At 37.5% G+C, this 20,163-nt stretch overlaps 1 protein-coding gene across 1 annotated transcript in view; it reads right to left on the bottom strand.

Annotated features, from left to right (window-relative positions):
- The window catches only part of CHSY3 (chondroitin sulfate synthase 3), a 144,525-nt gene that overhangs the window by 10,631 nt on the left and 113,731 nt on the right, over positions 1-20,163 (bottom strand). The window lies entirely within an intron of this gene.

The following is a 20,163-nucleotide window of genomic DNA, read 5'->3' as shown; positions in this document are numbered from 1 at the left end:
GATAATGTGGAAGGGATGACAGGTTAAGAAACTGGTAATAACAGTTCCAGTTACAATGAACAACGCACTTCCAAGCCTTCCACTAGGATGTGAAATGGAAATGGCTGACTCAGCAGTTTTGATTATGCCAGGGATCTGACTCATTTTCTGTTCTGCATGATAAAGGATGAGTGATCACAGAGAAGGTATAACTAATTTTCCTATCACAGCTTAAGCTTCATGTAACTCAGTGATGTTTAGACTTATGGCTGCTCCTACATACTCAGTCACTGAGAGAGCTCAGCAGAGAAAAGCAGGTTCTCATTATCAGGGACACCAACAAGTGCACTAGGACCAGCTACATGTTTGCACCATGAGTCGTGGGAGCTGAACGTGCTCTCCACAGCATTAAACTAATACATACCCCTGCAGTCCAGCACGTAGAACCATCTGCAGTTTTGCCATTGTTTGCCTCATTACAGAAGGTGATTTACCACACAGCAGCATTGCTGCTATCACATCCAGTGACACGCACTCACGGCACACATGTTCTTCATGTCTTTTGAATATCTTGGTGGGGCATGTGTGCTTCCTTAGGTAACAGCTTAATGCTAAAAACTTTTCCACATGCTAAAATTGTTCTCTGGCTCCCACATGTCAAGCAAAGGAGCAATCCACCCTCCTTGAAGCCAAATCTCCCATGACCTCGGGGCCATAGTTCCAAAATGGATTGTGTCAAGGTTCCCGCCCTGCCACAAAGGGTGCTACAGATTCCTTACAACCAAATACCTTTCCCTGGCATATCTCATACAGTATGAGACAGACAAAGAATTGATTAAGAAGTGGCATTTCACAAATATAAAAATATCAATAATTAATTCTTTCTGCATTTGTATCAAGTCACTAAAATACTCTATTGTTAAAATAATAAACATTACTTTATTGTCTACTAGTTAGCTATTACCTGCATCAAGCACATTCTATAAGAAGCAGTAGCCTTTTATGTACATGCTTTATTTACAGAATTCATACTATATATTAAAAACATTGTAAAATTTGACCACAAAAGTAACACATAGTCTTTTACACCAACATATCTTCAGTGCAAGACACTAAAACTTTCTGAATGCTCATACACCAGAGCATTTACCAATATTTCTTCCTACAAAACATATACTTTTTTAATACACAGTTAAGAAAAATGCTTAATCATTAACTTTAGGAAGCAGAAGAAGAACAAAGTTATTTTGCTAGTCTCTTACCCTTAAGCATAGTCCTGAAGTCAGTTTACAATGATTATTTAACCATGACATTAAAAAACAAATTTTTGTGTTAGTAAAATTATTAAAGTTTTAGTGTGTCTATGGAATTATTTATTAAATTAAGTGAAACTTTCAAATAACTCTATTATATAACACATGCAAAGTGTGTAAGTACTTTTATTTCATAATCTGCCCCTTTGTGGCTATGTGACACATTAGGCCATATAGAGGCAAAAAAAATTTGTCAAATATTAGCCTTCAATGTACACCACAGAAAAATATAGAAAAAGTCTTTAAGGTCATATATTTAGATAGAAATATCAAGCTTTACCCTCTGGGTTAAGAAAAATAAGATGAAAACGTGATTTGATGACTAATCATAGTTTCTGAATTGTTTCTATATGTTGTGACATAAAGCAGTGTATTTGTTTAATGATAAACTTTTCTAAAACATGGACTCATGCATTTGTGTATCTGACCAAATATTTTAATACTGTAATTATTCTCTGAAGTGTATAAACACCACAACTGCTGATTCCACATAAATAAATTATATAGAAACTGGAAATTTTGCTTTTTTCGGGTATCTTGTGGGTAGTATTACAGTTGAACTAGCAACACACCCCGTTTTACAGGGTCACCCCAGAAGGAATTTTACTGAGAAATTTCCCTTTTGTTACACCAACAAAGATCATGTCCTTTTCACTCCTACTCAGTAGAACTCATATGTTTACATTTAGCTTATCCCCAAAGACTTCTCTCCTACAAAAACCCCCACACTTCTAAAGAAAACATCCAAATACTGACAGCGAGTGTAATGAAGACTTTTTAGCACAGACATACTCAGCACTCTTCACAGTATTACAGAAGAGAAGGTTGGTTTATGATTGTATTAAGATGCCTAAAAAGTATTTCATTCACACTTGGCTAGAGCCATTCCTAAAAAAACAGTGGTAATGCATCTTATCTGTTTTTCACTTGTTGAGACCAATCTCCTCGTACATGTTTGAGAATCTTTGTCCATTTCACACTAACCAAGTAAAGCTGAAGCCATAGAATTAACATCCTGTAATGGCCTGAGGCTGTGCTGCCTGCTTCATGTGATGACTTCCCTCCTATCACACCAGCTGATACCAGTTCAGATGCTCAGCACACCATCTGCACTCCTGTCATGCTCAATGCAGGAAACCTCTTCTGCTGAATGAAGAATTGGGAGGTTTTCTTCTGCAGTGCAATATAAAAAAAAAAAAATGTTTCTACAGCCTTCATGCTTTAAGTACTCTGAGTGTGTAATCTTAAAACACTGGGAGAAGACAATTTCGTGCAGCAGGAGAAAGCAGCCCTCTGCATGCCCCTGCCCCAATAACAACACTAGCTATAAAAAGTATGAGAATCCTGTCTCGTGAAAAATCCTCATACTGTAGTGATATTTTACAAGGCATAATTCTTCCTAGTGGGAGATGAGCATCCTGCAAACCACAACAGTCTGACACAAAAGGTTTCCTGGTATTTATGACTTCCCTTACAAGAATCAATCTTCCTGAAGAATTTGCATGCCTGTGCCTTACTAAAACTGTTATCCACTACAGAAAACGTGCATCTTACTTTGCTCATCTGGAGCTTAAAAGGACTTCTTAACTGAGTCCTAAGAATCTTTTCTTTTGAAGTAACTCACCAATTCAAATGTTGAAGAAAACTTTGAGAAAAAGCCATTTTAATTTTTAATTCTTCTGAAAAAAAATATTAAAAAAATCAAGCTTCAGGGCTACAAATACTGAAATCTAAGTACTGAGCTAAACTGCAGTACTTCTCTGCTTCACAAGTTGGTCACATTTCTCTCTAAATGAAAAATTCTAACTGAAAACAATCATTTGAGTTTACTATTCACAGTATATTTATGATTATAGTCTACAAAAGGGAAATACTATGAGCTACAATCCATCAGTGAAGTAAATTATTAGGACACAAAAGTTTTTTTCCACTGTTTTAGGCGTCTTTAATAATACTACTGTTTGAGACTAAAATTTGGGGCTAAAATGAAAGTAAATATTTTTCTCAAGCTGTTTTTATTGCTTTTTGCCTTCAGTTTTACCCAAGTTTCCATAAAATCCATTTTGATACAAGACAACAAAATCAAACAACTCTATCCTTCCAAAAGTCCACAGTTATTTGGAAACAGAACTTTTGATAAATACTAAAAGAAATAATAGAATAATCTTTATTTTAAGTCGAGGATTTATCTAAGCAAACAGTGTACCAAAAAGTTCTCCCTTTGAGATAATATCTCAGTTATTTATAAAGAGCATCTTAATATAAGCTACTTTTGCTCAGTGATAGGCACTCTATCACATCTGTCTGCCACCCTCTAACACTTCTGTTTGCAGAAACATGAGGGTTTGGAACCTTTTAAATAACGTTAATCCAGTGCAACCTAATGGAACTTTGATTTCCAGTCTTGAAACAGATCCTGCTTGAAGACCAACGAACTGGACCAGATGATCTCTGTGACTTGTCTAATTTATATTACTTCACAGTCTTAAAATTCCATATTAATTAGTAAACTTATATTACAAAACATAACTTGATGAGGAACTGAGTGGTAGCAATGTCTACTGTAGAATAAATATTAGGGAACCTGGACCTGACCTTCTCCAAAAGTTTTTCACAAAAATATAAACTTTGGGAGACTGGAAACACTGACAATTCAGCTTATTTTTAAATTCGTATAATATGATCTATATTATACAGCATGTGTGCAGAATTCAAAATTATTTTGAGTAACTCAGCCTTAAAGAGATGCTACTTTCTCTGTTCATTTATCCTTTTTCCCATTATTTTACAATTAAATTTTTCACCTACCTCTTTTCTTTGGGAGTGTCTTACTTTTCTGTAGGCTTGTGGAAAGCAGTTAGACATATTAAAAAAATAATAATTCTCCTGTGTTTATTTGATCCCCTTCCATTTACTCATGTACCTTTCTTAGCTCTACATGTTCTATATATGCCCAAAATTATGCACTGGGAGCCCTACAAGATCAGTACAACACACCTGAAGATGAAACACATGGTCTCAAGCAACTGTATTGCACACATCCAGTTAAACAAAATGACACCAGCAGTAATTTCTCTAGCTGAACTTTCATGCAATTTAAAAAGCTGGCTGATTTGTTAGTATCACACAGGTAATGCCATAAACGGTGCAGTATAACATCTTGTGGAGAACATAGTATTTCTTTTTAGCCAACAAGACTGGATGCACAGCTACCAGACAAATGGAAAACGAGAATACTCAGTGCTTCTTTCTTGGGCAAAGTAGAGCTGTTAAAGTACTGCCTGAGGAGAAGTAACAGTTTGCTAATGTTGTCTGAATAGCCCATGAAGGTGGAGAATAGAAGTTAGTAAGACAGAGTAATTTCAAAAAGTCAAAGCAGAAAGCATGACAAGAGGAAACAGATGGATTCCAACCTGTCCTGGGGAGTGGTGAGAACCAATTAACTTACATGACCAGGCAGAAGTTGGAAAGGTCAGATAAACTGGAAGGAACTTCTTGATCAGGAAATATATCTTGTAGCATACAGAAGAACGCAGTGCACCAGCAGATCTCTTCTTTGATAACAAAATACTTCTGAACAGTAAAGACAACAAGGCAGGGTACTGCTGCATATAGGGCTGGCTTTGTCAGAAACTGTGCTTATGGCAGCAAGTGAATACTGATGGTGTACTCCTACCAACACTGCAACATAAGTCTTACCTACACCCACCTCATCCCACTGGGAAATTAAGCCATATCAGGAATGCTCACATAGCCATAACAGGCTAGGGGGATATAGCTACAGGGGACCATAATAAAAAACCACTAGGTTAATGAAAATGGCAAATTTTCTAAAATTAAACAGAAGATCAGCCCAAAAGGGGCCAAGGACCCCTATCCAGAGTAGAAGTGATCCCAGGTGGAAACACCAGGAGACACCATCCCCGGCAGTCTGGAATAAACAGGAAGGAGTTTGGTGAGTTTCTCAATACAGAATTTTTCAGATCTCTCATCTGAACAGATCTGCAGAGCAGAAACAACAGAATGTTGCACTTGCCTTCACCGTCACTTGCCTGATATTTCTAAAGATATTTTCTCCTCAGTACAGGCAGATCTCAAAGGAAGTATTTTCATGTGTGAAATAATTGTAGCTCCTAATAGTAAATCATATTACTAATAAAAATTCCCTCAAGTGCTGAAATGAGAAAAACTGTTTAAAATGTCAAGAAGTCATGAAAAAATGAGATTGGTTGAAAAAAAATCCCATAACTCCCAATATATTTCAACACAACCCATAATTATGCATGCAAAATTTTATTTCTTTTGAGGCACAGGCATGCAGCCTATTTTCCTCACTACTGTTTACCAGCCACAATTTTCTTTTTTCTTTTAATCTCAAGAAGTTATCATTCCACTGCAAACACACTTCAGAAAACTGCCGGGTTTATCCTTTAAACAAGCTTTTGAATCCTTTAATTATTCAAAGAAAAATTCAGCAAATGCTTGCATAGCCAATTAAGTACAGATTTATATTCCAGCACTATCAGATAATGCTGAAATAATGTATAAAAAACCAGCATCCATAATTTCCATGAAGTAATACCATGAATTCTGTTTAAATACTTCATCAATCAAACAAATTAACCATCTGCATACATTATACATTTTGTTTACATTAATGTGTAAACGTCTACAATAAAAAGAGTGTAGGAAAACACCTGGCCCTGAATGCCTTTGTTTATTCATAATTAGCAATATTTCACTATTAGTTTATGTATTTTAGTTCCTTAGTCCATTGGCCTTACTTGGGTAGATTTTTCCACACAAAATAAAGAAAGGATAAGCATTATCAAGAGATATGCATAACTGGAAAACATAGAAGCCTAGCATAGGAGTAATACTGGACTATAATTTAAAGATGGAGAGAAGGAATTCAATCTGCAGCATCCATTTTAAATTCCATGCATCGTGGCAACATCAGATAAAAACTCAGTGCCACCTTTCAGCAGTACTGGTCTAAGGATGGAGCCAAGAATGTGAGACAGAGGTATTATATGTTTCTAAAACTGTCTAAGAAAACAGACAATATAAACATTCTTGTAGGGGAAGCAATTTGGAGACCTAAAGCTACCTGGAAGCCTTTTGGATACCTTAAATAGCTGACTAGTTTCCTTGCTTCGAGCTCAGGCCAAGTTGTTTCACTTCATATTTTCTGGTAATAATTCCAATATGCTGACAAAATCTGAGGTATCAAAGGAGATAAAGGGTAATTGAAATCAGCAGACAAAAAAGGGAAAAAGATTAGGACTAGTGCCTATCTAGAACTTAAAAGGAAGTACACATTAAGAGAAAAACAAGCAATCTCATAAGATCAACACTTGTAGCAGAGCACCAACTTTCTGTTTAGAGCTCTAAGAACCTTAAACTTATTTGATTTGCTTTGAAATCTGCATATTTATTCAAACTGTCATCAAAATCTAGCTTTTTATAAAAGCTGTTGGGTAGATTAGGTGTTAAGATATGGACGTGCTGGAGCACAAAATTACTGAAAGACAGCATCCAAACGGGGAAAAAAAGTATGATTTCATATTAGCTAGGACAGAAAGTCAAACAGGGTAACAAGGCTGGTGAAGGAAGGGCCTAGAACACAAGTCCTGTGAGGAATGGCTGAGGGTGTTTACCATGGAAAAAAGGAGGCTCAGGATGAACCTTATCACTCTCCACAATTCTGAAAGGAGGCAGTGGCCAGGTGAGAGTCAGCCTCTCGCCCAGGCAACCAGCAACAGGACAAGAGGACTCAGTCTTAAGCTTCGCCAGGGGAAGTTTAGGCTCGATATCAGGAAGATGATCTTAATAGAAAGGGTAATTAGACATTGGAATGGGCTGCTGGAGGTTGTTTAAGGAAAGACTGGATGTGGCACTGGATGCCATGGTCTAGTTGACAAGGTGCTGTTAAGTCACAAGTTGGACTTGGTGATCTCAAAGATCTTTTCCAACCTGATTGATTCTGTGTGATTCTCTGAAATAGATTACACAAGCACGTTTAAACACTCAGCCATTACTTCATATTTATATTTATATTTATATTTATATTTATATTTATATTTATATTTATATTTATATTTATATTTATATTTATATTTATATTTATATTTATATTTATATTTATATTTATATTTATGTGGAAGTGGTCTGGGAGACTTGGAGCTATGACAAGGGGTTGCATATAGCAGGAAATACTGATGAGTGGTAATCTTGGATCATTAAAGCCATGATCCAGTGAGAAATGCCCCTCCTGGGTGCCCTACCTTTTTATCTACAAGAGGTAAGAGGGAATTATAGAATTATAGAATAGGTTGAATTGCAAGGGAGCTTTAAAAGCCATCCAGTCCAACCCCCACTGCAATGACCAGGGCTATGTTCAAGCAGAACAGGTTGCACGGTGCCTCATCCACAGTGACATTGAATATTCACAGGGATGGGGAATCTCCCAACACGATGGGCAATCTATTGCAGTGCTCCATCACCCTCACCATAAAAAAATTCTTTCTTATATCTAATCTAAATTGGTCATCCTTCAGTTTCAAAGCCATTCTCCCTTCTCCTCATACTCCATGCCCTGGTAAAAAGTACCTCTCCAGCTTTCTTGTGGGCTCCCTTCAGGTACTGGGAGGTTGCTCTAAAGTCTCCCTGAAGCCTTTTTTTCTGCAGGCTGAACAACCCCAGCTTTCTCAGTCTCATTAGGAAACACGCTCCATTACTCTGGATCATCTTCATGGCTCTCCTCTGGACTTGATCCAAAAGGTCTGTGTTGTCTTTTTGGGGACCCCAGAGCTGGGTGCAGGGTTCCAGCTGGGGTCTCACCGGAGCAGAGCAGAGGGGCAGAATCCCCTCCCTCCCCTGCTGCCCACACGGCTTTGGATGCAGCCCAGGACACGTTTGGCTTTCTGGGCTGGGAGTGCCCATGGCTGGGTCATGTCCAGCCTCTCATCCACCAGCACCCCCAAGTCCTTCTCACAGGGCAGCTCTGCATCTGCTCATCCCACAGTCTGTGCTGATACCAGAGGTTGCTCTGACCCAGGTGCAGCACCTTGCACTTGGTCTTGTTAAATCTCATGAGATTCCCATGGGCTGACTTCTCAACCTTGTCCAGGTCCCTCTGGATAGAATCCCATCTTTGGATGTGTCAACTCCACCACTCAGCTTGGTGTTATCTGCAAACTTGCTTACTTCATCCTGATGTCAGTGACATTGATGAAGACATTAAATAGCACAGGCCCCAGTACAAACACCTGAGGGACACCACTTGTCACCTCTCTCCATCAGGACCCTGAGCTGTTGACCACCACTCTTTAGATGTCACTACTGAACTAAATTCTTACCCATCAGTCTACCCATCTAACTCATCTCTCTCCAGTTTAGAGATGGCATCTGACTGCCATGACTTTTCAAAAATCACAGAGAGTAGCTTGGCAGCTGTATCAGCCAATTCCCTCCATGTTCCCCTCTTTGCTCATACAGGGGTGTGCCTTTGTACACCTACAGGGCTTGTCTGCTGGGTGGTGGGTCTACCCTTCCCAGCCAGAAGAAGATGACTGAGTAGGGTATTGGGAGCAAAGCCTCTGAAATAGCTAGAACTAAGGATTGCCTCCAGTGAGATATTTTTAGTGCTAGGAATATTAACTTTATGAAGAAAACATAACAGTCATGCAGTAACAATAAAACATGAATAATTTCTAAATAATTAACGTAAATCAGACATATATTTTTTTACTAGGACAAAAGTCAGCCAATGCAAAATGGAGAAACAGAAAATGTGTGCGAAAAAGTACTTAAGGGAGAACAAAATTATTGAATTTTTAAATTATTGAAGCTCAGAATTTAGCATGAATTTAAAAGGATTAAACATACAAGATGATATTAGAATGAACAACAGCAATAAGAATCCCAACTGATTCAGGGTAAAAGCAATTTGATAGCTCATAATGACTCATTTGAAGGTGTCAGCACAAGCTCATCACAAAGATCAAGCCTACAGAATGCAATGTTAATAACTTTTCCAAGGGAAATATATTTGGTAAAAAAATGTATCCCATCACATATCACATCACATTAACATTCTTAAAACAGGATTTTCAACAAAAATCCTGTTTTGGACAACAAAACAATAAACATAGATTGGTGAAAATGAACTATTCTCTTTTTAGGTAAACACATCTTGAGAACACTTAAATGCACTGCCAAGTCAAATTTTAAGCTCTCATGTTAAGTAAGAAAGCAGAAGTGCCAGCAGATCTACCTAATATGGGCCAAGGCTCTCTAATCTATCCCCACTAATTAAATACTCCATCTTTCTTATAGGAAGGTTAACCATAAAATTTATAACAACTTCAAAATTTGGGAATGACTGGAATCTGGTTCTGGTGGCTGGTAGACCTAAAAGTAGTTTTTCAGAAGTTACCACTGGGGAACTAATGACTGAACTAGAGGACCCAAGATGTCTAAGTTCTTCCAAAGAAAGAAAAGGCAAAATCAGTACAGTAAGACTTCCTGTAATACTTCACCATCCTCTTGACATAAAAGCTTTCATCAGTCTGCACTCTGGTCAGATTTCTGCATGACAGGCCAGATTTAATCTGGATTTTTATTCAATTTTTCTTACACTTGTACTACATCAAGTCATTACCCAGCTGAGACACTGAACAGCATGACTTCCTTGTCAACCAAGTCTTCACTTCTTGCCATGTCAGTAAAAGAATATTAAAACAAGGATGTTCAAATTAGCATTTCATTTCTTATGGTGCAATCAAGGAGATAAGTATGGCTTCCTTCCAGCTGATTGTATTGCCATTAAAGTTTATGATAAATTATGAACACCCTTGAGCTAAACATCCAATTAAAATAACATAAGCATGGCAGGATGTCTGTTACAATGTTTCCCTTAGAAAAAATCCTAATTATATTGCTATTATAGTTTTCCACAGGCATGCTTGTGCTTTCTGACTGGATGGTATGAAAATATAACATTAATTAACCTGACTGTGTTCTTATACCATCACTGAGAATCACTCTTATATTAACAACAAAAAAATCCAAGCCTAGCGAGTTACATGCTTCATAGTAACAGATCTATGATTGAACAGTGATTCTTTATCCTTTCAGTATTATAAAACATCCTTAACAAGATAATTTGCTGTTGAACTTCTGAATTGGGAAGTGTGGTTGATTAGTAAAAAGTCTTTCAGCTAGACCATAATAATCTGAAACCCATTTTATACTGCCTCATGTCTTTTCATGGCTGAAAATATTAATAGTTTTAATGGAGATTTGAAGGCTTATGTTTTGAAAAATGTGGTATTACCCTCCTATTTAAGTAATAGATTTCAAACTAAATTTTTCCCAGGCAGTATAAGACCTGCATATTCCCTGATTTGTTCTTCAGTAATAATGATTTTCTTACAAATCACTGAAGTATGTCTAGCTTGGTGATTTAACTCATTGAGGAATGCCTAATTTATACGCACTATGCCTTCTTTTACATTATGTCACTGTTTTCACACAATATTATGCCACAGAATAATCAAATATATAGAAAGCAGTTCCATCTTTACTATAGATTTTCAAATCAAACAAAGCAGAAGGAAAAACTCCAAAAGAGAACAAATAGGGAGGTGCAATGTTGTACAGAAAATAGACGGGATTTATATATTTGGAGAATTCTGGGTGAAAACAATTCAGAAAAAATATTAAGGACCTCAGATTTTACCAATTCAATTGACTAATCTAAATAATTCATAAATTAGTTTCTCTAGCTTTAATTAAATTGTTGATTGGCTTGAGTTGTGCTTCGAATAGAGTACATAAGACGTAAAAGAACTGGGAAAGAAGAGAAAAAATTGAAACAAAGGGCAATAATCCATTTTACTGTTCTCTTGTCTCTTACTATAAAAGGTTATAATACCCTGAAGGAATAAGAACAGAACTGTACATAGCTGAGGCTATTTCTGTAGGATAACATTATATTTTTTTAAATAGGATGAATATTAAGCAAGTAACTACTCTGTCAAGATGGCCAGTATATCTATTTCATAACAATGATGACACCTTATATTAAGAGAAACTCTTTCTTACACAATTTTTTATTATGATCAGGTTGAAATAAAATTTGAGAGCTGCTTGAAACCCACCTAATGCATTTATGACATTTATCTGCTTGGATGTGTGACTACAAAGAGCTGTTACTATTATTACAACTATACATACCAAATCCCATAAAAAGTAAAATTAGGCAATCATAGAATCATACAACGGTTTGAGTTGGAAAGGACCTTAAAGAGCTTCTAGTTTTAAATTTCTGCCATGGGCAGGGACACCTTTCACTAGACTAGGTTGCTCAAAATCTTATCCAATCTGGCCCTGAACACTTCCAGGGATGATGCACGCACAGTTGCTCTGGACAACAAGTTCTAGTGCCTCACCAACCTCTGAGTGACAAACTTCCGTCCAATATCTAATCTAAATCTCTCCTCTTGTGGTGTAAAACCCCTTCTCCTGATCGTATCATTATCTGCCCATGTATAAAGTTGTCCGCCCTCCTTTTATAAGTCCCCTTCAAGCACTGGAAAGACAAATGAGGTGTCCCTGGGGACTTCTCTTCCCCAGACTGAACAACCCCAGCTCCCTCAGCCTGTCATCATAAAATAGGAGCTCCAGTCATTAGATCATTTTTGTGGCCCTTCTCTGGACTCCTTCCAGCACGTTGATGTCTTTCTTCATGAAAGACACAAGACTGCTGGAGGGAGTCCAGAGCTGGATGTAGTAAACCAAATGAGACTCACAGTGGCAGAGTAAGGGGAGAATCACCTCCCTCAACCTGATGTTGAGGTTGACAATACTTGTTTAGAATACTGAACAAAAGTGGTGATATCAACAAAGACCTTTTCAGAGAAATTATGACAGAAATAAATTCATTTAAATATGTAGCAACAAATTTTTTTCCTTATCGTGACTGAAGGCGAATGTAGAATGAGGGAATGTAAGGCGTAGTTAAATCACAAAGGATATTGACACAAGTTTTAAAAACACAGGTTGAAGTATCAAGTGTATCTGCCTCAAAACAAGATAGCCTTTGCCTTCAGAGAACTATATAAAAAAATGTGCAAATAGCCTCACTCATATATGAGGTTCACTAATCTTATCAAAAAGAAAAAAAGAATAATGTATTGGAACTTCCTCTTAGTAAGCCAAAATGCACTAACTAGAAATTACAGATATAATCACCAGTGCTCTTACCACTACCGTGAATATGCTAATCTGATCAGTTATTTCCTGAGTTTCAGCAGGCAAGAAGAAGAAGAAGAATCACCTATCTTTTATTTGAAAATTAAATTTCTTCTTTCTCTGTTTAGTGTCAGCTGGGTTCTTTAATGTTTACAGCATCTACCCATGGTGACATTCAGAGGGTGATGGTCAATGGCTCCATGTCATGATGGATATCAGCCACAAGTGGTGTCCCGAGCTGGGACCAGTGTTCTTTAATGTCTTCATCAACAACATACACATCAGGATTAAGTGAACCCTTAGCAAGTCTGCAAGTGACACCAAGCTGAGTGGTGTATTTGAGTTGACCCACCTGAAGGACAGGATGTCATCCAGATAGACCAGGACCTGCAAAAGACTTGAGCCCATGCAAATCTCATGAGGTTTAACAGAGGCCAAGTGCAAGTCTGAAAATTAAGAATCAAAAGCTAGGAAACATAAGGTCTTTTAGAAATCTACTACATTATTGTATCTTAGAAGTATAAATTATAATTCAATTTTCATCCTCTGTAAACAAAAAGAGCACCCACAGCATAACATCCCATTGGAATAAATTACCATATCGCATTTCCAATCCTGTCAACACTCCCTCTCACTCACAGAAGTTTTTCCTCAGATAGTCTAACTGATTTTATGTAATGAAAGTGCCAAATGATTATTTTCAAATTGTATTTAATTGGAAATTAATGTTGTATTGCAGACTTGAAAGAGGCTTCTACGACCAAATTTTCTCACCTATATTGAGTAGGTCTAACAAAAGCATATGTCTTTCTTCATACACACCTTTTCTCTTACAAAAACTCAAAAACATTGACACAATGAAAGAATTAATCCTGACTTTCCCTAGTTTCTAAGCGAAGGAAATTTCAGTACTGTTCTACAGTAAATTCTGCATGTAATTTTCTGTTCATTGCAAAAAAAAAAAAAATTAAAAGCTATTATTGCATCCGTCTTACAGAAATAATTGCTCTTAATCCAATTTTGCACTTTACAATAAGGTCAAGGATCAAAGGTGGGGGACATGGCAATCTAGGGCTGGAAGATTAGCGAGTTCAAAGCACAGAGGCTCAAGCCTGGGTTAGAAATAGCAAGGTAGGGCCATTTTCACTCCTGGCTATTACTATTAATTCAATTAAATACTAAATCCTCTGCACGTGCTTCATCTTTTAATTAATGAAGGCAAATTAGAAAAAACTCTTTCAGTTTGGTTTGAGTTGTGGATGAATAGAAAGGAGTATAGGAATGAAAACTCCAACTGTTGGCTCCAGAAGGTGAATGGTCTAAACCCTACAGATCTTCTATCCCTATTCCTATTGGTACTTGTGATCACTCCTACTGTATTTTCTGCTTAAAGCCCTGTCCAATACCCCTCTGCCAGTTGCAGTGCCCCCTTTGTCATTCTCTTCCTATCTTCATTCTCATGCAATTTTTTTCCTCCTCCCCAGTCCCTTCCACATCACACCCTCAAGTCACTGCACTGAAGTAAAGTTACCCCAAATATAAATGTGAAGCAATTTGTCTGTTAGGAGTAATTTCTGTTTTCAGATCAGCATATAGTTCCCCTAATTTTGTTCCTCAAACAATAATATTTTTTACAAAATTTTAATAAATCTGTTCATGGCTTAGAAAATTTTAGATCTAATGGTGCAAATCTAGCAGAATTATAATCCAAGAAGACAAAACCTTTTCATAGGAAGATTTAGATAGCCCATAATTAACAGCAACACAATCAGTGCAGGCTATACTAAATAATTGCATATGTCTGTGAAAGAGCAGAGTAACCTTGGGCTTCTTATACAGAATTAAGTTTTCTTTCTGCTCACTAAAGCAAAAGACAAATAAATGTCTGATCAAAAGTCTAAGCATGATGACTGAGGCATTCTGTTTACCAAAATTTCCCAGCACTTTTGTCAGTATAGACTCCTCAAAGTTTGTAACTGGATTAGTAGCTGTTCTAGTACTAAGTAAATTGTATAAAGATTTTAAATATTTTGCTTAACTTTAAAAATTTTGCTTAAGATTTAAAATACTGAAGAATTTATTATCTTTTTCCGAATTTTACTTATATATGCTTCTCTCTTTTTACCTAATATTCTATTACCTTTAAACTGCACTCATAGGATGCTTTTTCTCCCATTAAGAGAAAAATATCCCCTGGCATTAGCCAAAATTTGGATCAATCTAATGTTCATTTCAAATCAGAAAGTTACATGGTTTAGATAGGTAAATGCATAATTTATTTCCCTCTATTAGAAAAGACAATTAGACACTTTACTACAGTGAACAGTTAATTTCAAAATTTAGCTGTCCTCACTTTTGGCCAGACATGTTCTGAGAGTAACCTTTTGGGTACCAGCTCTGTTTCTATGTATCCAAAAATGCATTGGGAACTTCAGGCGCTAGGCATTAGATACAAAAGTTTGTGGATTTTTCTTGCAATATATTGCCACAGATTTGAACTATGATTAAAATGTAGAAGAAAACCCCATAATCTGACAATTGAAGAAAACAAAATGGAAAACAGCTTTTCTGGATTGTGGACTTATTCTCTGGATAAGTTGAAGTCCTGACAGGCAAAAAATTTCCAAGAGAGGGAGAAGGCAATGATCAATATAGTGTTGCTGTGCAAATATATGCAAAATGTGGAAGGAAAAGAAAAGCAATAAAAATTCTTTCCAGAATTAATTCCTACAGAATTAAAATTAATTCTCTTCAGAAGACATGCTTTTGCAGATGTTGACTCTTCCTATGACCTTCAGGCAGGATGTGACAAGAAGACAGGAGCCTGCCCTAATAAAAAGCCTCAAAGCAGAACACAGTGCCCCGTAACAAACTTTCGATGGAAGCAATCCAAGTCAGACTTGTGGGCTCAGCAATGTTTGTATTGTATTTATAGCTTTCTACTCCTGTAAATGAAATCTTTGCTGATAAAAGCAAATCCATCATTACTTACACTAGTAAAGTGCTTTGCACAGATGTTCAAGAGCTATGAAAAAAATTACGAGTCAAGCTGGTTTTAGACTTGGTTGTATTTTCTTTTAAAACAGATGTGTTTCTTTTTATGGCTTGTAAACCCAATTTTTATATATATTTTAATTATCTCTATCCCATCTGTGCAGTTTAATTACTGATTTATTTCCCTTTTTAGTAAGATATCCATCCATACATATTTAATTCCTGTCTATACTGAGGAATGCTAATAACTTTGTTTTCCTTATGAAAGTGGTGATGCATCTTTTAAAGACAGCACAGCTAGAACATGTCACAAATAACTAAACAAACTGCAGAGAGTAAGAACTTTAACTGTAGTACTCCTTACTAGCCTCTGTATTTTATTAGCTAATTGTAAAACTCAGTTTTGTTGATGAGACAAAATAGTATATATACACATTAACATTTATACATTAAGTCAATATCCGATTCCACCTCATTTTAAATAAAACTTGTGAAGAAATGCATTACAATTACCTTTGCATATTTACAGGCTCTATCTCAGGGTTCCTGAAAAAGTTTGTCACTTTTAATATAAATACTATTTATTAAATATATAATATTTAATATAAACACTATGATATTAGTAAAATTCCCAGTTTCAACATGGGCAGACTTATTCTGATTTTTTTTTCTGACTCTGTAATTCTGCAGATACAGAGAAAGTGGCAGCATTTCCCCTTGAGAATGTCTTTTTTTAGTGATGCCATAAATCCTAAAGTGGATCCTGCTATGAACATTCCAAGATTTTAACACAGCCCTGTCTAAATTACACAGGTGCTTTAAGAGTCACAAATAAACACAGCAACAGTAAAGAAAAGGTACAATGGATTCAGTTCACAATTCACAATTGGAAACTTACCTATATGAATATATATGAAATTTAGGAAAATGGTATAGGTAACTCCTTAGAACTGCTCACCAGGATTAGTAAAACTGCTTTATTAGATGATTTTTTTGTGTGTATGTTTTTTTGGTTTTTTAATCCTATCTTTTCTACATAAGTAAGCTGCTTCCAACTAAATGGAGTATAAAACACCATAAGCACTTTTTACTACGCTCACAAATCATATCCTTCTCCAAGAACAATTGTTGAGAAATCACTACAATTAAATGCTGACATTCCTAGTATAAACAAACCAATGTACAAAGTTGCAGCCAAGCAGTAATATTGTCACAACTAATATGTGTATCAATCCAAATTCTGAAAGGCCTTCAAGAACGCATATACCTTTTCAACTGGCTGATACAAAAGGAACTCAATTGTACTCAAAAAGGGCATTTTTACAATTGACCAAGCAAACCCAAAAGAAAGCAAAAACCATGATACCATTCTGCATAAACAGCAGCTGCATTTAATTCATATCAGAGCTCCTGTGAAAGATAGGAACTTATAAGCCACCTTATGACAGAGGAAGTGTTTCATTAGAAAGAGAAGCAACTTGAGATGATCCTTCTGGAGGAACTGACAGATTCACATGCTGAACTGCATCACTGACCAAGAAGACAGCATTTATTGTAATTAAATTATTATCTTTTTCACTGCAATTATCACTAGGGAAAAACTGCAAGCCCGTAGATTGTTGTGCTACATTGGTTTTATGGCATGATTTTGCTAGTGAGGGGACTACATGTGTGACTTTTGTGAGAGAATGCCAGAAGCTTCCCACCATGCCAGACAGAGTCAGTGCCATCCAGCTGCAAGACAAGGCTGAGCCCATCAACAATGGTCACAGTGCCTCTGGGATAACATCTAAGAAGGGAGTAAAAAAACTGCACAACTGCAGCCAGAGGAGAGGAATGAGAACACGTGAGAGAAACAGCCCTGCAGACACCAAGGTCAGTGAATAAGGAGGGGAAGAAGGGGATCCAGGTGCTGGAGAAGAGCATCTCCCCTGCAGGCTGTGGGGAAGAACACAGTGAGCCAGGCTGTGCTCCTGCAGCCCGTGGAGAACTCCATGTCAGAGCAGATGGATGTGCTCAGCAGAGGCTGTGACCCATGGGAAGCCCCTGCTGGAACGGGCTCCTGGCAGGGCGTGTGGACCCATGGAGAGAGGAGCCCACACTGGAGAAGGCTTGCTGGTAGGACTAGTGGCCCTGTGGGGGACCCACACTGGAGCAGCCTGTCTGAAGTACTGTACCCCCCGGGAGGGGCCCATGCTGGAGCAGGTAGTGGAGAACTGCAGCCTGTGGGAAGGACTTGTGGTGGAGAAATTCATGGAGGGACCCCACACGGGAGCAGGGAAGAGTGTGAGGAGGAGAGAGAGGCAGAGTCAAGGTGTGATGAATTGACGAGAATACCCATTGTCTCTCACACTGCATCACAATGTGGCAAGATGTAGGGAATATGGGAGTGAAGTTGAGCCTGTAAAGAATGGAGGGTTGAAGGCAATAATTTTGAAAAATTTGGGATTTATTTATCATTATTCTGACCAGATTTGGTTGGTAAGAAATTAAATGAATGTCCCTGAACTGACACTTCTGTCCCTTGTAACATGTCAGTGATCTCTACCTGCTCCTCTTCTGATCCAAGAATCATTAGTCATATTTTCTCTACTGTGTCTAGCTGAGGGGAGGGATAGAGAAGCTTTGGTGGGCACCTGGCATCCAGCCAGGGCCAACTCACCACTTGTACTTGATCTGTATTTTAGATTAAGAGCACACTTCCATGGAAGTTATCATATAGCATTAGGAAGTCTTCAAAAAGCAAAAAGATTTACCAAGCAAATTTACCTAATTTGGCCTTTCTAGACTTTACTAGAGCAGCTAGCTCAGCTTATTATGCCTCAATTACTTTCCTTACTTTAGCCAAGTGAAAGCAGTTATCTTATGAAACAATACATGATTGATGGAGACCTCAAGCACTTCTGTAGCTCCAGCTTCCACAGCTCCCTTCAATTACTGTTAAGCTGTCAGCATCCTCTGGTTTTTAGGGTTCCCTTTCACATGTTGGCCTGAGCTGCCTGACATTAGATCACTTAACTTAAATCAAGAATTTTGTACGGAAAATTTGTAAAAGGCAAGACCAACGAGAGTCCTTTTTCATCACCTCAAGTAACGGGATGAAAGAAGATTCCTGCAACAAAAGGATAAAGTAGATCACACAGGATTAGACAGCAATGGGAATGGGGGTGTGTGCATATGCAGTGGTGCTGTGTGGGTGTGCTTCTGCATGACCTGTGTGCTGATAGCTGTGGGTTTATCAGCCCAAGCACCACGTTTCCTTGAAGCAGCTGTTCCACTTCTCCTGGAAGCCACAGGGATGTATCCGTGAAGGCACTGGAGCAAGTACACCCTGCCTGCCCTGAGCCAGCATGGCAGAGGATCAGCTCTGGGCTCTACTCAGTTTGCAGATGAGTAATTCAGTCTTGATTAACATAAGTGAGAACCCTGCCCAAGGGCTGGAGCACTGAGAAGACTCTAAACCAGCTCTAAACCAGCAGCACCACCCATCACAGTGGCGTCTCCTGTTGCTTGCAAAATCACCATTTATTGCATCAACCATTTCAAACCCGATTTCTGAACGACGTTTTTCCAAGAAGTACTCATTCCACTTATTTTAGTAGCTATACACATATGTTTTGCCTTTTTTTAAAGACATTTTAGCTATTTAAAGCAATATGGTTGGGTTTTCTGTGTTACCTAATTTAAAATGATACTAAAATTCTTTTTTCCCTTGACAAGTTCTTCTTTTCCTGGGTCTTCTAGATCTAAACAAGAGATCATAGCTCTCCTTACTTAAAAAGCAGTAAAACACGATCCTCTTCTGTGAGATTCTTTAGAAATGTCAATACTGAAGTAAAAAAAAAAAAAAGAAAGCAAGATACCAAGAAAAGACAAATATATAACAGTACCGCACTTTACAGAAAACAAACACTTATGAAGATGCTCAGCAAGACAGGTCTCACTGACAAATAGGCAAACAGAAGTATTGTAAAATCCAGCACAAAAGAAACAAGCAAGAGCATTTAGAAATCCAGTATTTTAAACGTAAGAATTTCTCAAAATAAGAAACTGGATTAGTTTAACTGACTACCCTGGTCTCAGATGATAAGATTTAATAAACATTCAGATATAAACAACGTTGCCTGTGATCATTGCTGCAGAGTTGCAATGTCTCGCTGCAGAGACAGGGCAAAGTGCAATGAACATTGGTGAGCTGCATAGAAGACCAAGTTCTGAAAAAACAGGAGATCCAGAAGGTGACTAAATAAAATTATTCCAGATTTGAGACTGTTTCAGTAACTAGTCACAAAGAAACACTGGCTCTATAATGATATCCTGATAAACCAAATATTCAACACCTTTTTCAAACCCTAAGCCAGAAAATCAAAAATGCCTTATATAGCAGACACAGAGGACTTACTATATAGCCTATATAGTGGGCCTATATGCCTATATAGCCCACCTGGACTTAATTTCAGCTAAATGAGGGACCAGATTTTCAAATAATGCAGACGAAGCTAAAATATATTACAAAGACACACATTAAGTTTATACCAGGAGATAATTTTTTAAGGTCATGTCGGGCAGCCTGAAGCTAACCTGACACCTTCAGGAACTATTACATAGAAACATGGAC

Source organism: Sturnus vulgaris, chromosome Z (genome assembly GCF_052056855.1).
Source record: "Sturnus vulgaris isolate bStuVul1 chromosome Z, bStuVul1.hap1, whole genome shotgun sequence".
Taxonomy (NCBI): domain Eukaryota; kingdom Metazoa; phylum Chordata; class Aves; order Passeriformes; family Sturnidae; genus Sturnus; species Sturnus vulgaris.
The sequence above is the reverse complement of the archived record's forward strand: the minus strand, read 5'-3'. Positions and strand labels throughout refer to the sequence as shown.